This window comes from Lactuca virosa, chromosome 9 (genome assembly GCF_052849685.1).
Source record: "Lactuca virosa cultivar CGN04683 chromosome 9, Lactuca_virosa_CGN04683_v6, whole genome shotgun sequence".
Classification (NCBI taxonomy): domain Eukaryota; kingdom Viridiplantae; phylum Streptophyta; class Magnoliopsida; order Asterales; family Asteraceae; genus Lactuca; species Lactuca virosa.
In genome coordinates this window covers 143,896,229-143,910,573 of record NC_136434.1, presented here as the reverse complement: position 1 = coordinate 143,910,573, position 14,345 = coordinate 143,896,229, and the positions used below count along the sequence as shown (strand labels likewise).

The 14,345-nt window shown below is 35.2% G+C and overlaps 1 non-coding gene across 1 annotated transcript; it reads left to right on the top strand.

The window, feature by feature from the left end:
• Positions 1-662: 662 nt before the first annotated feature.
• Positions 663-769, top strand: LOC145141616 (small nucleolar RNA R71). Its single transcript, XR_013722809.1, has one exon. It is a non-coding gene; the product is annotated as a small nucleolar RNA R71 (small nucleolar RNA).
• Positions 770-14,345: the final 13,576 nt, after the last annotated feature.

Sequence of the window (14,345 nt, the reverse complement as noted above, 5' to 3'; positions counted from 1 at the left end):
GCTGATTCCTTAATGATGTTTGCTGGTCAATCATCATTGCGTGATGATTTTTCATCATAGTTTGATGCTCCTTTATCACTGTATCGGTATCATCATGTCTTTTCTCGGAAGCTTCCATGAAACGAACTAACATGGTCTCCAAATCAGTTTTCTTCTCAGCTGGTGGTAGCTCTTTTTGGTAGAAACCTCGGCCAGTCTATCTGTATTTCTCCTCCTTCTGCTTCTTGTACTCATCGTATGACAGCCACTCCTTCTTTGGTTTTTACCAATCTTCATCATACTTGTCCCCACTCGAGTAGCATACTTGACCCTTCTTGTTCCCATACTCATCCAAATGGTAATCTCTATTCAAGTGTGGACCATTGCATTTCTCACAACCAACTCTAATCGCATGAATTGATTGGTCCATTTGGGTCAACCTCCTGTCCATATTATTGAGCATTGCCATCATAGCAGCCATCTCTTTAGAATGTGCACCTCCACTGCCTTTTATTCCATCATGTCTTGGGTTGTGGTACTTACGAGAATGCTTCACGAACTCTTCAATTAGCACCTTGATCTGGTTAGGATTCTTCTTCGTGAGAGGTCCTTGTGAATCAAGGAGTTGCCTAGTCATAACATTGACCCCATCATAGAAAATAGACATCTCTTGTTGAATATTAAGATCATGTTGAGGACAATTCCTTAACAATCCTTTATAACGCTCCCATGCCTCGTATAATGACTCCCCCGGTTGTTGCTCGAAGTTGGCTATTGCCTTCTTGAGTTTAGCTATCTTGGATGGTGGGCAAAATTGGTCTAGAAACTGCTCACGCATTTGAGCCCAAGTAGTGATTGTACCAGGTGGAAGTGCTTTCAACCAGTCTTTTCCAGCTCCCTTGAAAGTAACTGGTAGCATCCTTAGCAAGACAGTATCTCTATTAACATTAGGGACATTTAAATACTCTGCAATGTCATTGACCTCATCTAGATGGTTGAAAGCATCCTCATGATCCTTTCCATAAAACGGAATATCCTTAAGTGCAGTAAGGATGTGTCCCTTCAACTCGAATGTGGCAGTGGCAGGAATCGCGGGTTGTACTAATCCCGGACCAACATCTTCTCGAATACGCTTGTTGTAAGCTCCCATTGACATTTCTTCAATGTTCGCCATCTCGTTTCTTGGCTCGTCTTCGGTTTCGCTCATATATACTCCAAACTCGTTCTCGGACTCGTATTCAGATTCGTTTGGGTTAGGTATTGGATCTAAACTTTCTATCTTGCTCTTGTCCTTTGAAGATGAACTCGATTCTCCTGTTTTCTTCCCCGACTTCTTTGAGAACACTGACTTGAATTCTTGTAAGGGTGTCTTCTTTGGTGTTTGATCTTCTTTCACGTTCTTATCCTTCTTTTTGTGAAGGGCCGACTCTGGATCTTCAAGTGGTGGTACCAAAGGTGTGTTGGATCCTCTGGTCATGAACTCCTGCAAAATAAACAAAATAATAACGTAAAACTGAACAAAAACTAAAAAAAACTTCCTATAGACTGGCCACCACGACGTGGTAAAGGTTACCACCTCGTGTTGTCGCAGAAAAACTAACAGAAAAAAAAAGAAAAAAACGAGAAAAACACTGAATTCACGTCGTGAGCTAAAGGCTCACGTCGTGAATCTAGTACTGAAACAAAATCTAAGCTGAATAAGTAACTTTTTGCAGGTTTAACCCCACAAAAAGGATCGATCAACCTAAAGCAAATTTTATCATTTTATAGAATAGTTAAATATTGCCTCATTGACATTTCTTCAAGCAAATAAATCAATGATCAAATAAGCCGTTCCCCGGAAACGGCGCCAAAAACTTGATGCGTGCAAATAGCTACACCTAATTTTATATTTATAACCTAACTAACTTAACAAACTAAATTGCACCTAGGTAGTGTACCTAGTCAAATTATAGAATAGTTGGGTAAGTTGGGTGTCGATCACAGAGAACGATTTTGACTGATTAACCTATCTACTATTAAATTAACCTAATTTTCTAGCAAGGATGGGGGTTTTATCTATTTTTTCAAGTTTAGATGAACTTAATTTTCTTAACAAAAAATTCTATCAATTACTAAAAATACTCCCATTTAGTTCGAATCCACTTCTTCTTCATGGTTAGCTAACAATTATGGATTATCAAAGTTGGTTATCTAATTTTATATTATATTAGTAATTTAAGTCTAAATTTACTAATATTTAACTTATTCATGTAAAACTATGCATGGTCACACACAATCAAACACAGAACTAGTTATGATTATGAATAAGCTATGTAAGATTTATTAGGCAAACATAATTATGGTCATAACTTATGCTCTCTAACACAACTAAATTTAATTACTTCAATTACTTACCTAAGATTTGGTCGATCCTAGCTCTAGCAATTTAATGTTCACTAAATCACTAGGTGTCAAGTTCATGTAATTTAATTATCACTAAGCTACACAGAACATGAATTCAAGTAACTAAAGAATCAAATATTAGCATGCTAGGTTTTTACAATCAAACACAAGCACAATACCAACTAATCAAATCCATAATAAATTAGCTAAACCATAAGTCGAAGTTTCATCTAGCTAAACAGGAGTTACTAAATTCAGCTACTCATACTCAAAATCAAACTAAAACAAATCAAAGTAATAGACATAATTTAAGTACCAAACCATTGAACTGATTCTGAACTCTCTTCTCCTTGGATGCTTATAGCCATTCCCATAACTTTTCTTCTTGTCAAAATCGTCTCCAGGAACCCTCCAAGCAGCCAAAAGTCTCTCTAGTCGTAATGGACAAGGATATATAGTTATCTCGAAGTTTGTGCTTCACGTCGTGACTTGATGTTTCACGACGTGACTTGGGAGAAATCCTTATCGGGCAAGGATTTTACTTCGCGTGTACTTATCCGCCAGAATTCTCATGTCACGTCGTGAACTTGTGGTTCACGTCGTGAATATAGCTGATATCGTGGGTTTTTCATTCTTTTAAGTCTTCATCTTCCAAAGTTCCATGTTTTGACGCTTTTAGTCCCTTTTCTTTAAAGTGTCTTTTATTTGGCTGCAATATATAAATTAAGCTTATAAGTACCATTATTCTATGCAGAGAACCAAAATATTAATAAAAATGTAAATAAATATTGCCTAAAAAACTTGTATAAATAAGGCAATATCACCACTCGTCGCAATGAAGCACTCAACTCATGACCCATGACCCGCAACCCACGCGTACACTACTTCTCCAATCCCTTCGATTGCGATCATCACAACTCGACTCAGAATATAACGATTCCCGACAAATATGGAGACCATAGTATCACCCCTGATCCGACCACCGGGCTCCTGAAAACTTAAATAATAAGGCTACCCAAGCCTAAAAACTCTTCTTCATCATGCTCTGACTAGCGAATAATATGGCTCCCCGCAGACCTACGTCACTCTCTCAATGACTCATGAATACTACGGCTCCCCGCAGTATCACAACATTCTATTGCTGACTGGTGAATACTACGGCTCCCCGCAGTATCACAACACTCTCTCGCTGACTTACCATGGGCTCACTCCATGGTTTTCCTGATAATCCAAAGTGATTACTCCCACTCGGATCCATTCACCCTCTTATCACCCTATAATCTCATCTCGATTCATCACCCCACTGAGTTCACTATCGAATACTCCACAGTCCAACATAGATAGATACACACACCCACCCGGTTTAAGCATCACCACTCCTGACGACAACCGTCGTGACCAAACACTTTTCTCGCTATCATTCACACTCTTGGATACTCCAATTTTATGACAATAACTGAAGGGCTCCCACTTGAACCATAGTCACTTGGGGCTCCACTTGCATTCTCATAACTCAAGTCTAAAAAATTATCCGAAATTCAGGGCATCATACTCGGATAGCTCAGTACACCATCACAAGACCTCACGATGCCTTGCCTCAACCACTGACCTCCTATTTACGTCATTATACTCAGATACCGCAATGCCTCTTTTCAGAATCTCACAGCAGATCTTCTTCTCACACAACTCGTAACTCCGAAATATTTCAACTCTCAATTGGAAATATGGAGGAATCGTCAATGACTCAAAACATTTCGACGACAATCCGAGACTCCCTCCTCTATTGCTCCAAAACCCATGCAAGAATACTCATACCAACCCTGAAGTTGGTTGCCTAATCAACTTCTGCCTTTTCCAAAGTGCATATAACAACCCATACGTTGAACCCAAAGTTCTCAACCGCCGAAAATATCCTTCGAGCCAACCACCTCGAATTTACCATTACAACCTTGAAGAATTTCCAACCAGCACAAAATCTACGACCATCGACCACCTGCCGTGGAGACACTCGTCCTTTCCTGAACGCGTATAACATGTATTATCTTGCTTTGCACCTCGCCTCGACTACCAATAAACCCTAGTCTCATGTATTCGCACCGAAGATCTCCATAACCATTTCTCTAACCGCACTTGAACGGATCGCTGATCCCCTCAATAGAATACCCAATTCTCCCCCACTCAGGGTTCGAACGATCACCAATTGGCATGTGAACAATCTACTCCATAGACTGTTTCACCAGGCATGTCACACTTGACTCTTGAAACGTACTACGCAATCACTCAAGGACCTTCCCGATGGAACCAAGCAATCTCCAAATATCCCGCATCTCAGACAAAACCTTAGAGTCCTCCCAACGTGACTGCCTCCAATCATCTTGAATGCCTAAGACCGACACACCACCAAATACTCCGACTGTCCCGACACAGTCCTGACTCTCAATCTGGAAATAATACACTATCACGCACCTCGTTTCTGATTCCTCGACCAGTCTCCCAACGTCATTCAAATCTCATACTGACACACTACTAGACATCTCAATTGTCACAAAGTAGTCACAACTCCCAGTCTGAAAATTAATGAACTATGACATTCCTCATTTTCGACTCCCCAACCAACGTCCCATCATGAGAATCATCATGATTACAGAGACCTTACTCCCACACTCGATATCCATCAAAGACGATGAGGGCCACCACCCCGATATACTTCTCTTGATCGCCCAACACTGATGCTAGCATATGCCTTACTATACTCAAATAGGGTATATATGTGACCCTCTTAGTTCCCACTGATGCCTCTCTCATGCTATGCATTACCCTGCGATAGACATACTGCCCATATACTCTAGTGAAAGATCGCAACAGTTGCTACCCCACAGGGTTTACCTTCAAACTCGGAAACTGGAAACTCAATGGCTCTCCTTCTTCTCACAGGAAATGGAAATAACACATCTCTGGTCATAGAAAGTGACGTCTCCACTATTGGCCGATTGCTCAACTCAGACCGGAATCCTCCATAAAGCACCAGCTCTACTCATCCCAGAGTCTTGCGACTCCAATTCACATCTCACCCAAAAATCTCTCGGAAACTAAATCAATTTCCCTCTCAAGGTATGCTCTATTAAAACTCGTTCAACATGGCCCTCTGGCCCCACACTCTATCACATCTAATCTCCGTCTAATCAATCACAACGGGATAACTGGTAAAACCAGAAGCACTTAACCGCCACGAGTCATGGTACTCGAACCATGTGACCACCTCTCGATCTTCTATGAATCATGGTACCTGAACCATGTTATATTCTCTCAATATGCTACTTAGAACCTCTTGAATTCTCCATGTTTCCAGTATGGGTCCTCTGCTTTCAGTAGTACGGGCCCATACTACCTGCCACATCTACCCATACTTTCCACACGGATCGCCCCAAATTTCCTAAGTAGCTGCTCAACCACTCTCGATCACCAATATCGTTACACACGCTCGCCCTCAAGCGCATACTCTTCCCTAAACAGCCTCCTCATAGGACTCAAATTACTTACTAGGCCCCCTAGGTTCTCACACTTCTCTGCCATTAGCTACTGAAGAACTCCTTATGATGCCAACCATCTACCTCCTGAATATCATCATATTCACTTGGTAGATGACTACCATCATCAAGAGTTCCACAAAGCACAAAGCAAGTAGCATTCAGGAATCGAATAACCTCCACCGCCACTAACCAACCACTCGCGAACACAACCCATTTGCTCTATTCACAACTCAAAAGGCATCACTGAACTCAGACTATCTCACCTCCCATGGTATCTAATTACTCTTCTTAGCAGACTCCTCAAATGCTCATCTAGGTATCTCTCCTAGATTATCTCTCGACTCGAAACTCCCTCTCTAAGTGATTCCTGCTAGATACTCTTACTCAGCACATTCTCAAGGCACATAACATATAGCAACAACCCCTAGGCTAAAGCATCACAGATCAGGCAACTCTAGCCCTAAATTATGAAATACCTAGCCTACCCTCGAGCATGCATAAATAATATCTCATAAAATAAACAATTTAGGTATTTTGGGAAATCACCGTTCGGGCTCTGGCTTATTGTACACACTGCTCCTTCTCGTTTTTCTCTTAGTAACACTTACTCGTTTTAGAAAAATCTTTTCTTTTGAAAACTTTTCTCAAATCCTCAGTTTGAGTCCAGACGTACCCGAAGGTGCACCCAAATCCCTCAAACCAAGGCTCTGATACCAACTTGTAACACCATAAATTTTCAAAACAAATTTTTCATTTTAAATCATATATTCTCATAACACATCAAGCCGGTGCCTTCCCGTGATCCTCAAAACATAACTCTTTCGCTGGTGTGTACAATCAAGCCGGTGCCTTCTCGTGATCCTGAGAAAACCTGAAACACATAACACACAACACGGTAAGCACAAATCTTAGTGAGTTCCCCAAAATACCACACATATCTCAGCAGCCTCTCATGGCTATACTCAGATAAGACCCTCCGGTCAATGTGTCTCAGTGGGACCCTCCGATACCATAACTCGGGTGGACCCTCCGGTCCTAACTCAGCAAGGCATAGCATAATAACAAAGCATAGCATAATCATGAAGCATAATGCATAATATAGATATCACATAACTCAGCGTGAGCACATATAAACAACATTTACGTTGACTAAGATAACAACATAAGTCACAAAGACAGTATGCATAATAACGCATATATCAATATAACAATGAGACCCTCTGGTCGATAATGAGGAGCCTCCGGTCCAGTATCTCTTGAAGTGGATAAAAGACCATTTTACCCCTCTATGGTCTCCATTACTCATGTTGACCAAACCCTAAAGTCAACAAAAGTCAAACTCGATTCAACAGTCCATATTTGACCTGACTCGCCGAGTGCACCCATGTGACTCGTCGAGTCCCATTGTTTTCCTCAGAAGTCTCGTGGAGGTTGACTCAGCTTGTCGAGTTGACTCCCAACTCGTCGAGTTATTGCATGGCCATGAACATTGGGACAAACCCTAACTGACTCGTCGAGTCAGGCCATGGACTCGGTGAGTCCCTTCGATCAGATTCCTCATTCAGACGATTTAAGGCAGATCCATTACTCCAAACACTAGATCTACCATCCTAAGGGTCAATTGTCATGTAAAGATGCAAGCTTTACGTTTAAACATGGCATGTAAGACTCATAATGACAATACATGCTCCCACAAGGGCTAGATGCACAAAAGTTAGACTCTAGCTCAATAAAGCTTGGATCTTTGGTCTCTCAAGTCCTTCTACAGTCCAGATCTGAGGTTTCAACCTCATGATATGCTCAAATAACTCATTGCCAAGAATGGATGGGAGAAAACCCTCAAAATCTCCCTAAACTAAGATCTCACAAAGGAAAGGTCAAGATAGGAGCTTTTTACCTTTGCACTGAAGCTCACCACTGAAGAACTCTGGATCTACAGCCCCTCCTTGATCAAACACACCAAGCTCTCCAAATCTCCTTCAAAGGATGCACAAAACCACTCAAATTAGCTCCTCACTCACTCTCTACCTCAAATGGCGATTAGGGTTTGCTCTCAGGGGTGTAGGGTAACTGGTGAGGCGTAAATGGGGCATAAGTTCCCATATATAGGCCCCAACCCCGGGAAATTAGGGTTTCTTTGCCCAGTACCTACTCGGCGAGTCAGTCCTATGACTCGTCGAGTCCACTCATTAAATCCATGCGAGCCACTCGACTCGACTCGGCGAGTTGGACCCTCAACTCGCCGAGTCTCTCCATAAATCTCAAAATTAAAATTCACAATAATATACCTGAAAATTCGGATGTTACAAATTCTCGCGTGCCAAATTATTCCAACACGTCGAGTTTTACCCCTTGAACTCGACGAGTTGACCTCTTTAAATGAAGATTATCTTTCCTTAATTGGCATTCTAGATTTCGGGTATTACATTAAAAAATAAAAATCATCATCAATTTATAAACTAATCACACTTATTCAGACATTTACGCCCAAAACAAATTAACAAAGCACAACCACGATAAAATATGTAAATTGGAAGATTTACCGTGACTCCAATCTGCAACTTATTCACATCACCAGACTTTGTCAAATACGATTTAAGCATCAAGAACAATATAAAAAAATTTTAAAAAAATTATATGAGCATGATGACAAAGAAACCTGTCAAGAAAGAACGAACACCAGAAAGGGGAATCTGGCGATTATTTTGAAGATCGATCGGGGTGGAGGAGAAGGCGGACCATAAGTGTGGCGGAGGTGAACGAATGCGTCTCGGGCGGTGGTGGTTGTTTAAAGGTGGTCTGTGGTAGTGGCAGGTGATGATGATGGCACACAACAATGGTGCTGATTGTTTTCTAGCTTCTTTTTTGTTTCAAAACCTGCTCTCTTCCGATCAATGATGAAGGCTACCGAAAGAGGATGAAGGCAGGCGGTGGTGAGATATGGATAGCGATGGCAATGGCGGTATAACGTGAAAAAATGGGGGTGTGCGGCCGATAATAAAAAAAAAACAAATAGATTAGGGTTGTATATGTAGGTAAGTTGAGAGAAACAAGGATCAAATTAATGTTATACCTAAATTATAGAAATTGCCATTTATTTATATTATTTGGATTTCCTATTATACCCTTATCACCATTTCAAATTTACATATTTAACCCATCAGTTTTATAATTTACATAAATGACCCGGTTTTTAGTAGTCCTGATCTATTTATTTAGAAGGTTATGATCTGTTCTCGCATTCTCAACCTTTTAGGTGTTTTCATTTAATCTTACTCCTATATATATATATATATATATATATATATATATATATATATATATATATATATATATATATATATACTATATATATATATATATATATATATATATATATATATATATATATATATATATATATATATATATATATATATAGAGAGAGAGAGAGAGAGAGAGAGAAAAAGAGAGAGAGAGAGCTAGGTTCAAATGTGGATTGACATCTATTGTGTGGTCGTGTGGACAATGCTATTCTGTGAGAATGACAAAGAAAACAAGTTTTTTGATAATATGAATACGTTCAATCTTACATAATTATTGTCATTAACACGAATTCTCACTAATTAAATCGTCTATGAGGTTATTATAGACTTTTTATTATTATTCTCATTCTGTCAGAATGTATATATATATATATATATATATATATATATATATATATATATATATATATATATATATATATATATATATATATATATATATATATATATATAGGGTTTGGTTCAACAAGGACAATTTTAAACCTTAGAACCAAGGAACTATTATTTTCTCAACTTTTAGAGCAAATTTTTCATCAAAAAAAAAAAACTAAAAAGATAGATATTAATAACTTTTAATCCTCCATCCATTAATATCAAATTTGATAAAAAATAAATAAATAATTGATCTGTTCAGATTCATACTGTGAATTTGTTCCGATTCACCATATGAAATCTTTACAGATTCACACTGTGAATTTGTGCAGATTCATACAGTGAATTTATATAAAATTAATGATTTATAGTGCAGATTCACAATGTGAATCTGAACAAATAAAAAAAGTAAATTTTTTTTATCAAATTTGATATCAATAGAAAGAAGATCAAAAGTTATGAATTTCTATATTTTTAAAATTTTTTTTCGATAAATAATAAGATCTATAATTTGAAAAAGTAATGATTCTTTGGTTCTTTGGTTTAAAATGGTTTATTGTTGAACTTTTCCTGTATTCCATTTATATATATATATATATATATATATATATATATATATATATATATATATATATATATATATATATATATATATATATATATGTAATGAGAAAAAAAAATAAAAAATTAGATGATGACCATCTATTTTGCTTTATAGTTTTTATCTTTGTATAGCACCAAAAGAGTAACGCCAATGGCAATTGAAAAACATGGTATATGAGTAATTTGTTTTCGGTTTTTTTTGAAACAACCCTTGAAAATAATACAGCTTTGAAGTTTGAATTAAAAAGTTTAAATCCATAGATGAAATGTAAACATGAATATTATTTGATCGTATAACCAATATTCTTGTCAAGAAAAATACGATTTCAAATAGAAAATGGGTGTTTAAAAATATGAAATAATGTTAGCATAATTTTGATGGAAAAACCCATAGCCACAAAAAAGGAAAAGAAGGAAACAAAAGCAAATTATAACAAACGAACAAAGGAATCCTTCAATATCTCCATTTTCAAATGGCTCCTTTCGTTCTTTCCAATCCTACCCCATATATACATGTTTTCTAAAAAGAGAAATAAGTTTCTATTATGTCAATTATTATACTCAAGTAACTCAACAGAGTATAATTTTTCTATAAATATTAACTAATTATATATATAAATCTTATGTATCATATTGATTTTATGTGGTTTCAAAAGGAAATAAACGGATAATAAAGGTTTCAAATTATTACTATATTCTTTTTAAACAAAGGAGATTTATTAAAACTAACAGGGCGCTAGAAAAAAACAATTAGAGACGGGTAAAAGCTAAAGTTGAGTTTTGAAGTGAAACAACTCAATTAATCTTATTGTTCATACTCCTATTTTTAATGGAAAAAACGCTCTATCAACAATATTGTGAAAAACATAAGAATTTGCTAGGTGTGCTCGCCCCCCAAAAAAAAAAAAGAGAGTTTCTTAAGTTCTACAAAGTCCATAAAGAAGAGATCAACACGACATCAAAAGCCCTAAGTTACTGTTTGTCAACCAAACTGATTTATGCATCAAAAGAAATTACTTTGCAACTGCATACTTGATTTTAATGCATATGCATCATATTATGATATGTAGTCGAAAGTTTGATTTATAACAAAATATCTTTGTTTATAAGTTTATTGATATTCTGATTTCAATGTATTATGAAAAGACGGAATTTATGTGAGCATAATGTACATAAATATCTCATATAAACCACCCTTCTAGAAGACGTGTTTGCAATTGATTTGATAAAGATTCAATTAAGTATTGTAATTCTCTTCCTCATAATAATCCATAAATCCTGAGTGACAATGTGATACTGATAGATACATTCCTCTATATGATGAAAATTATATTATTTAAAAGTATAATATCGTTAAACATAATTATCATATTAAGTTTTATAATATTCTATTATAAATATTTCACACAAAAAACATATTTAAAAAATGGACCCTTGTTTAATTAAAACGTTAAGATGATAAACTTGTTTAATTAAACAACTTGAAATTTTATTTTTAATTAAACAACTTGAAATTTTCATTCTCATTATATCAATGATAAACCTGTTGATCTTAGATTGGATAGTTTAATTTTTTTCAATTAATCTAACTTATTAAATAAATATGATAGATCTTTGTGGACTCATCGAAATTTCTTAATTTGAAGAAAAAATTTCACAAACATTCCTATCGTTTTGATTTTGTCCCTAAAAAAGTTCTTATAATTTTTTTTTTTTGCATGAATGGTTTTTTTGGACAAAAACCTTGCATTCCGGTGATCCTTATTCTAGATGTTCGTTTGATGGAGCCGTTAAGTTGAAAGAATTTTAGATAGACCATTTATAACATTTTGTGAAACTTCACCTAACGATGATTTGTGAAGCTTCGTCTAAGAACCATTTGTAAAACTTCACCAAAGCATTGTTTGTAAAACTTGGTCTAAAGACCATTTTGGACATTTGGTTATAAAAATATTACATTTTTTTACATTTTGGTTTTTTACCTTTTTTTATTTGATTTATTAAATATTACAAATATATTTTATTTAATATATAAATAAATTTTGTTATCTTAACTTTATCTAAAACATTTAAACTACAATACATCATTAAATAATTTTAATTTTTTGTTTTCTTTATATAAATATTTTTAAAGTATAAAAACATTATTTTATCTATTTTAATTTTTATGTGATATTATTTTTGAGATTTGTCTTTATTTTTTTTATACAAATATATTTAGTTTTATAAAAAATAATATGTTATTATTTACACAAACATTTTAAACGTATAAAATATTTTATTTTCCTTTAAAGAAAATTAATTGAAAAGAATTAATATCATATTATTCATATGGTTAATTGTTTTAGCATGTGTAGCAACTTAGTTGAAAAAAAGGCTAAAATGATTATAAAGATTTAATTATTTTATTATTATTTTGCTTTGAAAAGTTTATGTATTTTAGAAATATGTCATAACTATTAGTAATACTTTTTTAATAAGGGAAAATGACTTATTAAGGTAATTAACTTTTCGGTATGTTCATATCTAGTTAACTATTTTTTTTTTATACATCTAAGTAAAAAACTTGTTGGAAGTGTTTACATATGACCATTATGACTTGCTATAGCAGGTTAAATCCTAGATGTGAACACTTTCAACAAGTTCGTTACCTAGATGCGTACAAAAAAAAATAGTTACCCAAATATGAACAAAGTAAAAATAAATTACACAAATGGTCCTTATGGTTTGGGAGAATTTGTGTTTTTGGTCCCTAACTTATTTTTTTAACTCGGATGGTCCCCACTGTTTATTTTTGTTACACGTTTGGTCTCTGTCTTACCTAAAAAGACTATTTTGTCCTTATTAATTTATTTTTTAATTAATTTTCTTACTTATGTATTTATTTTTTTATATATTTAAAAAAATTAATAGACCCCACATATCTGTATCTCCTCACCATAAATCTCAAACCACATTTGAGAAATTTAATTTGGATGGTCCCTACTGTTTATTTTTGTTGCGCGTTTGGTCCCTGTCTTACCTAAAAAGACTATTATGCCCTTATTAATTTATTTTTTAATTAATTTTCTTATTTATGTATTTATTTTTTATATATTTAAAAAAATTAATAGACCCCACATATCTGTATCTCCTCACCGTAAACCTGAAACCACATTTGAGAAATTTAATTTGGGTCTTACCGGTTATCATCCCATCTCTCATCCTCCCCAACTTCTATTTCTTTTCCATATTTAGTAACATCGATGTCTTCACTATCCTTCTTTTTTTTTGCTACTTCAACTCTGGCGAACCAATACGATAACCTACTGTCTCTTCATCTTTAGTGGGTTGTGGTGTTGATTCGACGGAGTTGAAGGACCAAAAAAAGAAGGGATGATGAAGACGTCGATATCACTAAAGATGGAAAATAAATAGAAGTTGAGGAGGATGAGAGATGGGATGGTGAGGAGATACAGATGTGTGGGGTCTACTAATTTATCTTAAATATATAAAGAATAAATACATAAACAAGAAAAATAATTAAAAAAATAAATTAATAAGGGCACAATAGTCTTTTTAGGTAAGACAGAGACCAAACTCGTTACAAAATTAAACAGTAGAGATCATCCGAGTTAAAAAAATTAATTAATTAAAAAATAAACAGTAGGGATCATCCAAGGAGATACAAATATGTGGAGTCTATTAATTTTTTTAAATATGTAAAAAATAAATACATAAATAAGAAAATTAATTAAAAAATAAATTAATAAGGGCACAATAGTCTTTTTAGGTAAGACATGGACCAAACGCGCAACAAAAATAAACAGTAGGGACCATCCAAGTTAAAAAAATAAGTTAGGGACCAAAAACACAAATTCCCCCAAACCACAAGGACCATTCGCGTAATTTACTTTTACTTTTCGTTTTGTTCATATTTTGGTAACTATTTTTTTTGTACACATCTAGGTAACGAACTTGTTGAAAGCGTTCACATCTAGGATTTAACCTGCTATAGCAGGTCATAATGGTCGTATGTGAACACTTCCAACAAGTTTGTTAGCTAGATGTATACAAAAAAAGATAGTTACCCAGATGTGAACATACCGAAAAGTTAATTACCTTAATAAGTCATTTTCCCGAAAATATCAGGGTCCTTTTGGGTTACCGTTAAGACCCAATTAAGCAATTA